The sequence below is a fragment of the Marmota marmota genome, unplaced genomic scaffold, assembly GCF_001458135.2.
Source record: "Marmota marmota marmota unplaced genomic scaffold, marMar, whole genome shotgun sequence".
NCBI classification, from domain to species: domain Eukaryota; kingdom Metazoa; phylum Chordata; class Mammalia; order Rodentia; family Sciuridae; genus Marmota; species Marmota marmota.
Genome location: NW_025999941.1, coordinates 7,819,992 through 7,832,791, shown reverse-complemented (window position 1 = coordinate 7,832,791; position 12,800 = coordinate 7,819,992). Strand labels below are relative to the sequence as shown.

At 40.3% G+C, this 12,800-nt stretch overlaps 1 protein-coding gene across 25 annotated transcripts in view; it reads right to left on the bottom strand.

Annotated features, from left to right (window-relative positions):
• Erc2 (ELKS/RAB6-interacting/CAST family member 2) overlaps positions 1-12,800 on the bottom strand; it is an 877,829-nt gene that overhangs the window by 277,692 nt on the left and 587,337 nt on the right. The gene's annotated exons all lie outside the window — the stretch shown is intronic.

Genomic DNA, 12,800 nt, shown 5'->3' with positions numbered 1-12,800 from the left:
TCAGAGAAATTTTAAGTATAAGAACTTGACCTGTGGTGTCATTGTTGAAGATGGAGGGGGCTATGTGACAAGCATGGGAATTAACTCTGCCAACAACCAATGAGCTGGGAGAAGTAATGTCCTAGATGTGAAACACAGCCCCAGCTGGTAATTTTAGCCTGGTAAGACCCCAATCAGAAAACTCAGCTAGAATCTAACTTAGAGAAATGACGACGGCAAATGTGTGATGCATTAAGCTGGTGGTAGTATGTCACAGCAGCACCAGATCATAATACAGCGAGTTTCCTCAACATGGCAGATCCTAGCACATTTTGACTATAAGTCTCAATGGGAGAAGTGATTCCCCCCCAAATTGGTAAGGGAGTAAAGATGTGAAGTGAGAAAGAGAAAGAAGTCTGTACAAAATGCACCAAGGAGCCGCTACCCACTGGGGGAACAAAGCTAAAACCCATGAGGGGCCTCCAGGGAATGTATAGAGCCTGTCTCAGTTTCCTCTTTTGAGGACAGAAAACTATGACTATGGTACATCACTTCTCCTCTGCACAGGGACAGTAACCCTTCAGTACTTCTGGCGTTGCTCCATTTCATCTTCAGTGAAGTCTTTCCTCTAGGAGAATAATGCAAATATAAAATAATTCCTTGGAAAACATCAGAAACTAAAATATGACCCCTTGGGCTTGGCTGTACATTCAGATGGTTACTTATGGGCACTGTTCAACTTTCTCAACAGAATATGCCCAATGGAGAAATTGGTTTTTTTTAGAACATGTTTTTACGGTCCTTCCCATTCCCATAGCCCCACCTCTCTCCTCACTCCACTTTACACCAAGGGAGGAATTTTTAACATGTATTAGATGGGAGAGGTTTTCTTAGTCTCCTTACACATCTTCCACCCACCAAATCCCCATCTGTACTCATTGCAACATCCATAAAGCTTATTATGTACACAGGTATGAGACCTACCAAAAATATGCTCTGTGGGCTGGGATTGTGGCTCAGTGGCAGGGCGCTTGCCCTGCACATGTAAGGCACTGGGTTCGATCTTCAGCACCACATAAAGATAAACAAACAAAATAAAGCTATTGTGTCCACGTATAACTCAAAAAAATATTTTTAAAAATGTGCTTTGTGTGGTTTCTCTCCATTGTACCATCTTGAACCACTCTAGGCTTCTCAAGTGAAAGTCATATTATAGATACAAAGAACTATTCTTATATACTAGCAATGATGGTAATAAATCTAAAGAACAAGAATGAAACCCAGTGAATGGGGACAGTCTGAGGATGTAGGCGACTCCACCAGAGGAACTGTGTTCTCAGCAGGGGTCCAATTATACCTATGTCAGATGCAATCTCACTCCCCACACAATTCCCATTGTTTCAAGACAATTCAAGTCCTACTTTAGCTCAGATGAAAAGCTGTGATTACAAATCAAGGCGTTTTATACAATAAGAATTAATTGAATTGTTCTATGAAACTATTATATCTGAAAACAGTACCTCAAACAAACAGAACAAACTGAAAGGAGATGCCTGTAGGTTGCCATGGGTAGGCAGAGCTGGCCAGGTGGAACTTTCTTATACATACCATGAAAAGGATTTAACGTTTGCTAGTGTCTGGTATGAGTGGCAGTGCTAAGTCATGGATGAGATACTTCTTTCTTGAATCTGGCAGATTTATTAGAACACTCATGTCAGGCTAGTATCATGTGCCACTGAGCATGGAATGCTTCAAGTCACGTTTGGGTTTCCACTCGGGCTCAATAATATGTTGAATATATTCTAGGCTCTGGGCTATGCATCATTCTTGAAGTATTCACAATCACCTTCTGCTATTATCATTCTTATTTTACTCCCAAGTGAGGCTATGAGAAGTCATGTGCCTTGTAGTCAGGTTACTTGCCCAAGGTCAAAAAGAGCAAAGATTTGAACACAGGTGTGACCTGCCGCTCTTATCCCTTGTATAAACATTTACTAGCTTTTCATGTTTCATATTCTAAATGCACAGTGTCAAGAACCAAATGACAGCCTTTCCAGCAGCGAGGTGAGCTGTCCTCTGCCTTCTCTGAACTCTGACTTGTGCCATGGTGGTCCATGAATGGACACTTCTGGGCATTTACCCAAGGGATGGGCAGCTTTCTGCGTATCAGGTCCAATTTCACCTAGTTCATTCTAGAAAGTACTTAATAGTCTGTAATAAGTGAGACTTGTTATAAAAATAGCTTTGCATTCACTCTCAAATATTAAGAAAAAAGCCAAGCATTCCCCATACCTCCATGGAGGCATTATTGTACAGCCAAAAGAACTTCTGAGTTCATCTACTTTCTTCACAAGAGGTGGGAATGTGTCCCCAAAAGGTATGTGTTGGAAACTTCATCCCCAATGCAGCAATATTAGGAGGTGGGGGTCTAATGTGTCTAGTAGGTCATGAGGGTTGCATCTAATGAATGAATGGATGGATGCCATTATTCAGGGAGTAGGTTCCTGATAAAGGATGTGTGCAAGCCCCTCCTCTGCTCTCATATGATCTCCCTTCCCCTATGGGATAATGCCACATGAAGCCCCTTACCAGATATTGGCACCTCAATCTTAGACTTCCCAGCCTCTAGAACTGTAAGAAATAAGTCTCTGCTCTTTAGATATTGCCCAGTCTATGGAATTTTGTTATAGCAGCATAAATAGACTAAGACAAGAGGCTTATGAAGCTTCAGTTTTCCTCATCTATCCAATGGACTGTTTTAGAGCGTCTGCCCATGAGGTGGCTGCGAGGATCATGTGAAATAATGTGCCTCAAAAGCTTTGAACTACACCTGGATTGTAGCAGGCCCCTCAGTCAATGTTAGACCCATCATGGTCATGACATCTATTATTCTCCAGTTCTTTGTTGTTAGTGGCAGATCTCCAGCTGCTAAGGACACAGGAGCTCCAGCTAAGTTGAAGGAGCAGGCTTGCAGTTCTCCAACTGGATAAAGTTTTACTCAGCCTCCCCTATTGACCTTTTGAGACAGCCATCTGATTGCTTGTCACCACCTCTTTTACAGGGCACCACACTTCTGGGTGATCCTGAGTAAGATTTAAGGTCTGCATGATGGGACTGTCGAGTGGAATTCCTCTTTTCTTTGGCAAAACTGCCAAGACCTTCCAGAGCTGCCCTGGAAGGAGACCGTACTCTGAATGTTTCAATTCATTAAAGTGATATTCATGAAACACACATTCTGTGCGCCAAGCTCCACACTCAGAGCTGAGGCCTCACGGCTGAATCAGCCTAGTCCCTGCCCTGGGGAAAAGCATGGTGATGTGACTTTCACCTTCCCAGAGTAGAAGAGAACTTGGAAAGAATCAATAAGTTCTAAAATTCATAATTTAAAAACATTAGTATCAACTTTTATGCCTAGATGGATGGTGCCAACCTAAGCCTTGCTCTAGATGAAATACTGACCAAGTGTCAAGAGTTATTACACGAAGATTTCTATAAAACACTTTCTTCTTCCTTTCAAAGGAAAAACAGGACTATAGAAGTTGATCTCTGGCTCCAACGGATCTAGGTTTAAACTCTGGCTGGCTACTTGCTAGCAGGGCTATTTAGCAAGTGACTTAACCATCCCCTGCTTTATTCTCCTTATCTGTGAAACAGATATTAAGACCACCCACCTCAGGGGCTAAGTGTAACGATGCAGCTAAGACACTTAGCACAGCACCTGGTGTTCAAAAGTGGTTAGAAATTCTTTTTATTATTAAATTACCTCAAAATTCATTGTGTAGATTCTCTGGCAACAATTCAGCACAAAAAGCCTCTAATGGATTCAGAGAAGGAATATTACAAGCATTTCAACGTTAACAAACATAATTTGTGTCCGCATATCCATAAGTGTCTCTGTGTCCACTCAGGCCTATAGGAAGGAACCAACTTTTACTGAGACCAGAAAACACTTCAAGGTTGGTGCTGGTGGGTCACCTGATGGAAATTTTTTTCTTTTTTTTTTTTTTTTTGCATTAGCTTTTAATGGTCCTCCTCTGCTGGGCATTTGGGGCTTTGGTTTGAAGTAAATGCATTCAAATAAACATCTTTTGGTGCCAGAACTGCCATGGGCACATACTTTTCTTTCAATAGTCCTGGGAAGTGGTTTGTTAAACTATTGTTCTCGATTAAAAACTCATGTGTTTGTTCAGTCCAATATGGGTCGCTGCTTTGAGTGAAAGATCCCCTTGACATGGCAAAACCTCGACTTGTGACAAACCTGTGCCAAGTATGTCTTAACCAGATGCAGGCCAGGGTTTGATTAGCAGCCACTGAATTCCATGTAAAATCAGATAATGATGGTTTTTCTCCTCTCTGCTGAGCAAATATCCTCCGCTTTTAATCAAGTCTATATATGAAAAACCTCTATATAAATAACTCCATGCAGTACAATGGTTTTAAAACTCCGGTTCATCTCAACTTTTCTGACCTCTGACTGTTTAATCTGAGAAGGACCTGTGCAATACCAACTGAAAATAAAGGGACTACAAAATTTATTTTGGCAGATTCCATATAGATATAATAGAGGGACATGTGGTGAGTGGAAATTCTCTACCACACACAGAGAGAAGAGAAAGGAAAGGCTCTAGAGCCCATTTTTGTTTTCCCACTGTGGGACAGCATCTATTGGATAATTATGATATTAGGACTGTAAAGGCACATGCCACTTTGGAACATTGCACTAGACTCCATGGCTGTGCACAGAGACTTCCTTCTCAGTCCCTTTGGATGTTCAAAGGATCCAACTGCAAACCTGAGAAACATGAACCCTTTCAGAGGGGCTGGAGTCTCAGCTTGGCCTTCCTCTTCTTTCTTGTGGGCACAATTTGGGCGTCTGAAGTTAATTATTTGCAGGTGCATTTTGGCTGCATGCAATGGAGTGAGTTCCCAATTAGCCTCTTACAGGTGTAATTAGCAATTTCCACCTCACTTTGAGGGGGCAAGTGGATAATTGTGCCCACAAGGTGCTAATGATTCCTGACCCAGTCTAACAGAATGTCCACTGCAGACAGCTGTGTTGGCTATCAAACTTCCCAAAAGAGAATTCTGGGCATTCAGAGGAAATGTCAGGTGTACATCTGGGCTCTAGAAGTTGAGTCCCACATGAAGCAGAGGAGTTGGGGAGTTTCTCTGGTTCTTTGCATCCATATGACAGTGTAACTGTAAAACAGCACCAAGGAACAAGGACTACAGGGTTCTCTGAGACATAGGGGAATAAAAATTCTGGGATAATTACATAGACTAATTCAAGAAAAAAATAGCTTTGAGGTGGGAGGGGCCCAAACTATAGAATTAAACTTTTCTAAAACAAGAAAAGCAACTAAATGCAAAAAAAAAAAAATTATTCTCAAGTAACTTTGCAACATGTTTTACATTTACAGCATTTTCACATAAATTATTCATACGAACTCCCATACAAAAATTTAATAACAACACTGAGTGCTTACTGTGTCTGACATTATTTTAAAAATGTGTGGGTGTGTTCAATTAATGTTCTTAACTACCATTTTAAAGAATTATTATACCTGTTTTACAAAAGATAAATTGAGGCCGGGGAGATGAAGGAAGCTGGCCAAGGTCACACGGCTCGTAAGTAGTGAAAATGAATCTCAAAGTCAGAAGGGCTGGCTCCAGTCACTGGCTATCTTGCTGCTCAAGATGAGAAACTTTTTAATGGAGAGAATGGAATCAGGTACTTAAAAATGCACTCTGAGGTGCATCTGGAGAGGAGACTCATTTGTTGCTCCGTTTGTGGAAGTGCTGTGGTCCAGCCACTGTGCTGGCCACCAACATAAGGGAGAGGGAGACAGATTGGCACCAGTGTCAGGTAAATGTTTTACAATCTAGAAGTTTCCTTGGCAGCCTGCTTAATGTGGGGAAGAGAAGGGGAAAGAGCTGGAGAAGGAGGGGAGTGAGACAAAAGCTACAGAGTGAAGGGAAGGGGGAAAAGGCAACCCGGGGAATCAGGTTGTCTTCTGAGGATAATCCCATTAGGAGGGAGAGGAGAGAGGTCTCGGCAACCAACCAGCGGGGTTTGAAGGAGAACTCTGCAGCACCTTCAGATGCTCACCATATTGCTTTAACAGCAGGGACAGATGTTCCCTATGATAGTCAAAACTTAGTCTCCAAATTCAAATCTGAAAACCCAAATGGACCCTGGCTCCCTTGGCACCATACAAAACTTGAGAGTTTCAGGACCAAAAGAAACAGAACCAATGTTCCCTGAAAGGGTTGAGGCTTATCGTGACAAGAGCTGACCCGGCACACATGCTAAATTTGTCACAGGGACCATCATTTAGGCCTCATGTTGAACTTATATGAGTATCTGAAAAGCTAATGCATATTGAGAGATTCTGTGCATCCCGCACTGTTCAAAGCCCTTTATGGTGACTCTCTGATGATGGAGAATATCTCAGAATAACCAGTAGATACCATATACTGGAGTTTAGAGAAGTTGCACATCTTTCCCAAGGTGTCACGGCTGGCAAATGGCAGCGCAGAGAGAACATGTGCACTCAGATGTGTTCACACCATGCTGCCAGCATGCACGTGGAGTTCGTTTGAAAATGATCTTTCCTTTGATGTTTCTCAGGACCTCACTTAAAACTTCAAATATATTTTCTTTTTCTGAGAGAGTGTTGAGGATATTTCCACTGTAAAAGTCCCCTTTGCTTTAAGGATTTCATTAAATAGCTGGACATTTATTCTATTGGTTTACAAAAGCCTTGCAAGAGTACATTTTAAAGTGCCCTGAGATTTGAACTTGGCATGGTACAGTCATCCAAGAGATTTTGAATTTGGCACAGTGTTAGTCATCTAAGAAGTTTTGACCTTGGCATGTTGATAGTCATCCAAAATAATTTCCTTTTAAGATCCTCACATATTCCACAAAGAATTTAAGATCAATCAACACTTGAGGCCTGTTCCTGAAATTTATGCTGTTACAATATAATCTTTGAGTCAGTTCTTTACAGCCAAGACCTGTTAGACCACTTATTTAAATTATCCTGTCTTGCTGTGGATGGCAATGAAAACAGGGGTTCAGTGCCCCTCTTAGAGAGCAAGCTTAATTTTTTTCCACCTCTATTACTTGCTTATCAGCAGCTATACTGTTTTTTATTTGCAGGAATTTTTAATATGCATTATGCTGCCCAGGATCACCATGGCAAATCCCTTCTTCCTTTCTTTCATTGACCAATCAGACATGGCTTTACCAGTATCATCTTGGCTAAACCGATGAGGTTAGACACTGTGCTGAGTCTTTCATTTCCATTTTAAAAGATGTGAAGGAGTCATTTGGTTGGTCTCTTTGTGCTGAGTTACTGGACCCAAACTAGGTCCATTTTAATGAGACATTTTATGTCCATTGTAATTGAGCTGGTTTCATGAGAAAGACGGTCATGGGCAGTCACCCATCTGAGTGATTTGAAGTGACCTCGGAGGGTTCACCTGCCCCTGGGCCTTAAATTCCCATCTTTCAAGCTGGACCACATGCAATGTTTTTTGAAAATCCCAACTTTCTCCCATAGGGAGTATATTGTCTGCCTTCACAGTAGACACCTCCTGTCTTTATTGGACTAGTAGCCTTCACACTTTGACAACAGCTACCATGCCCTGCTGTCCCAGTAAACATCTCGAGTCCCACTCCTCCCTGCCTCAGGGTGGGCATTTGCCAAGCCTGAGTCATTCACAGTGCATGACCTCCCTTCTCCTCAGCCCCACAACAAATGATTGGTTCAGAGGTTATCTGTAACCCAAGTGGGGTCAGTTAGAAGCAGAGGGAATTTGGAGCTGTTCCACAAATGCAGAGAGAAAACACAGCGGAAACTGCTATGAAGAAGGAAGTAAGCTGGGGGATAATAGGAGGGACAGGATCCTGGTGATCGAGCACTGTATCTTCCAAGTTCCTCTGAGTTATGAGGACTAATTCCTTAAATTACTTTATGTTTTATTTTCTATCAACTGCAATGTACTGACTGGTAGAATCCTTCAAAATTACTTTGGAATTGATTTTATCTAAAGTTAAAAGAGATCTAAGTAAATGAGACAAATAACAGGCAAATTTTGGTGGGGTGGTGGGGGTCATATGGCAAGTCTAAAGAAAGTCCCCTATAGAGGAGTTGGGGCACCTTCATCTATCAAAGATCTGCACTATAGCTGGAGGAATGTAGCAGGAAGAATATTTTGGAAGTGGGGCACAAAGGGAAGAAGCAATGGAATAAAAACAAACTCTTGGTGCAACTACTTTTGAAAACTGTGTTGCAATATCTACTAAAGCCAAAAATACACATTTCTTTTGGCATATCAAGTACCATTATTGTTTGTGTTAGCCTCAAACTACTAACAACCTAAATGACCATCGAGAGGAGAAAGGATACATGAATTATGATATAATTATACAATGAAATACAATAAGACTAAATATGGATAAGCACAACATGGATAAATTTCATAACATACTATTGAGTCAAAGAAACCAGACACCAATTAGTACACACTGTAGGATCCCATTTGCACAAATTTCAACAAGCAAATGTAATCTACAGGGTTAAAAGTCTGGACAGAGATTACCCAAGGGGGTGTAGAGACTGAAGATGTAAGACCGAGCTGCTGCAGGGCTCATCTTCTATTTCATGCTCCAGACTTTGGTTTTATGGGTCAATTGATTGTGAAGAAATTCCTCCAGATATACGTTTCTTTTGTCTACTTTTTTTTAATGGATGTTAGCCTTAAATTAAAAATTAAAAATAAACCCTCTATACCTCACAGGGTTGTAGCTAACAGACCTGCTTTTGAAATAATCTTTTCCCATTGGTTATGGACAACAATGATGGTTCTTCCTCTTGGCCTTCCCATTCCTACCTGTCAGTCTTTCTTCTTTCCATATTTTTTTCCTTCCAACTTCCAACTTATTGGTTTAGGGAATATGGGACCAGGAACTGACTCTCATTCTGCAGATCCATCTTTCTTCTGCCTTTGATGGGGCCTCTCTCCCACCCCCACTTTAGAAGAGCACCAAAAAGCTGGAGAAGATATAGTGACTGGCCTACTGAAATCAACTGGCTTCCTCTAGACCCGTAAATGGGTAGTCAAATACAAAACAAGGGTAAAAGGGTATGGCAGACACTATATTGTACCATTCACTAAACTCATTTTACCTTCTTAATGGTGTGTAGCTAGGTTGCACTTTATAGTCTACATTGCGGTTAGTGAAACGTGACTGATTTCTATTTAATGAAGTACGAATGAAAATAATGTGTACTACTTCCATGACAGTCCTTAAATCCCCATTTGTATCAATCTGCTCAGGCTGCCATAACCCAATATCACAGCCTGGGTGGTTCAAATAACAGAAATGTATTTTCTCACAGTCTGGAAGACTGTGAGATCAAGGTGGCAGTAGATTCAATTTCTCCTGGAGCCTCTCTTTGGCTTGTGAATGGCCACCTTCTGACTATGATCTTTGTTCACATGTACCCCTGATGTCTCCATGTGCCCCAATTTCTTCTTCTTACTAAGACCCCGTCACATTGGCCCATCCTAGAGGACTCATGTTAACTTACTTGCCTCCTTAAGGCCTTGTCTCCAAACACACTCACATTCTAAAGTACGGGGAGTTAGAGTGTCAATAATATGAATGGGAGAGCCCAAATTCAGCCTATTCATAGTTTTCCAGGCACAAGTTGAAGATGGACAACCCTCCATCATCCTGGACCCAGAATAATCATGTAGGAGCAGGGACTACTGTTAGCTTGGACTTTCTTTGGGTTTTTATGTGAGTGACAAATAAACTTGGTATGATCAAGAAACAAAGTCCAGTATGTTTCTGTATTTATACTTTTAGGGTCTATGTGTTAAAGCAGTTAGTTGACTCCAACTAATATAAAAGGCAATGGATTTTTTGACATTTTGCCAAAAATCAGCCCAGGTAGAATGGTTATTTATGTTGAGGGTTCTGAGGGCTCCTACACACTTTATCACTTCTAGTATGATCACATAGTTTAAATCAGTGTTTCTCAAAATTGTAAAAGCACAGATTCCTGAGCTTCAACCCACACCTGCTAATTAAGATCTCAGTGCATTTGGGGGCCCTGAATTTTTTAGAAAACCTATGTGTCACTCAGATGTACACTAAAATTTAAGAAGTATTGGCTTACCCTCTTGGCTTCTAATTGTACACTAACATGAAATGGGTACAGCAAAGCTGTTCTTTCCTAATTGTGGTTAGCTACTAAGATAAATGTTTACATTTTCCTCATGAAATGGAGAATTATATGGAATTACAGCACACGTGTTCTTTCATTTTTATTCTCTGTTCTAGATAAGCCCAATAGTTCTTTTTTTCCCTTTTAATCATCACTATTTTATGATTACTCATCATTAGCCTGGGGTTTGGGCTGAGTAATCTTTTTTTTATCATGACCTATTTTAGTAACTTTCACTTTTTAAAAACTAGATTTATGGTTCACAAAGAATTTCTACCAGGGAGTACCAAGGGGCGAGAGCTTGGAGTTCTTTCCCATTTCAAGCTGTGTGCAGGGCTGATTCATCTTCAGCATCACAATTTCAGGACTATGCTGAGGCAGAGAAGATGTACGCTATCCCTAAAACACTCTTACACTGTTTTATACAGATGGGTCTTGGAGTGACATTCCCCAAAGTGTGGCCCTGGTATCCTAGGATTTTTAATCATTTAACAAAGAAAAGTTCCATAGTCAGAGTGACTGGGAAATACAATATGAAATTTAACAAATTTATTTATCTAAATAATTATGTTCTGAACCCCCCAGAGCAGGATATAATACACATATTTTCTGGAATTGTCACAAGGTGTTTTTATGTGTGCTGGTATTTATATATCTTTTTGTCTGTGTAGCTCTATTTAACATCACTTCTCTATTTTTTAAATATATATTTATTTTTTAGTTATAGACAGACACAATATTTTATTTTTATGTGGTGCTGAGGATCAAACCCAGGGCCTCTCGCATGCTGGGCGAATGCTCTTCCTCTGGGCTACAACCCTACAACTTTTCTCTAGAATGTGAAAATCCACCTAAAATCAGTAATAATTCTTTCTCTTTTTTTGTGGCAGTGCTGGAGTTTAAACTGAGAGTCCTACACGTTCTAGGCAAATGCCCTGCCATTGAGCTATATCCTTGGTTTCTGCTAATAATTCTTATTTGAGGTCATATTGTGTTGGTTTTTCTGACTGGCACAGTTAACCTGAAAAAATTTATATCTAGACCATTATCCATGTATCATCATTCTTTGAGTCCTGTGATAATTTCAGTTGTATCTTAAAAGATATTTTACTCTTCTCTGGAAAACTAATGTTTCATCTGTGGCAATATCACAAAGTTCTCAAGTTAATGTACAAGAGAAACTATTTGCTAGTGTTAGTATCTTTATTGTGTTTGGCAGTTTTGTTTTGATTATTTCTAAGTATAACATTCTTATTCTTATCTCCACTCCTGTTTTACAGAGTTGAGATATGAGCAGTTTCCTTTCTGGAGTAATTGAAGTAAAAAATAATAAAAACAAAACAAATAGAAAGGAAGGAAGGAAGGAAGGAAAGAAGGAAGGGAGAGAGGGAGGAAGAGAGAAACTGCTATAAGAATCAAAGCTTCACATAGTCCTCAGCATCTAATGAGCATTCAGGTGATTGTCAACAGCACCACAAATTGCTTTAACCAAAGCAATACTGGCCAATAAGAAGTCAGAGGTGCCCCCAGGAACTCTCACATGTGCCTTCATTTTGCTCTTCCATGACATGATAGGCAACAAGAATCAATCTAGGATTGCCTGAATGCAAGGCACTAACCAACACAGGCCTTGAAATGAATGTGGACACAGTGATCCAGGAAGCACCACCAATGAGAATGAGGGCTTCAATTGACCTTTGTGACTGGATAGCCATAATGTTCAAGAGTCTACCAGAATCTAGAGTCAGAATACACTAGTTTTAAGCATAACTACTTGACTTTGGCAAAACAGGTATCTTGTATAAGCTCCAATGCCTCACACAGCTAAAAGGAATACTAATTGTGTATAGTCTAGGATGCTGGGAGATTAAATGAGATAGTCCATGTAGCACACACAAAAGAAAGTCTGACAGTCATCACTGCTTAATAATTTTATTTCATGGTTTACTTTATCAGATATATTGCCCTCCCCATTTTATAAAAGGCTGAAACTGGGATCCAAACAGTATCTTAAACCATGGCAAGGAAATGAGGCTACAATTTCTATACTTCACTTTTTGTTCTCCTTTGCTCACTCTATAGAAAGTCTTTATTAAACGTATTTATTTAGCAAGGTATTTATTTCCCACATTATCTATGACTACATGAATAGCTCCAAAAAGATTTAAAATAGTTTTCAAACACAAGGGCTAGTGAGACTTATTCTGGTCTGGGAAGGGTTCCAACTCTCTGCCCAACTCTCATTGGGGCCAATGGCTATCACTGGAGAGCTGGCAGGAGTGAGAGGTCACAGAGCAAAGCACAGTCTGTTTCATTTTAACAACAGCATCACTTTACTTGTAACTGACAATGCCCTTCTTTACATTAGCTATGACCCCAGATTTCTACCTTAACAAAAGGAAGTAACACCATCTAATTGTTCTGGATTCCTCTGCAACAATTCCTTCTTGAGTAAGGAACATTTTTTCTATGTTATTTTTTGTATATGATTCCTGGCCTTATTCCAGTATATTTATTCATTCCCTCAGAGAGAGAGAGAGAGAGAGAGAGAGAGAGAGAGAGAGAGAGAGAGAGAGA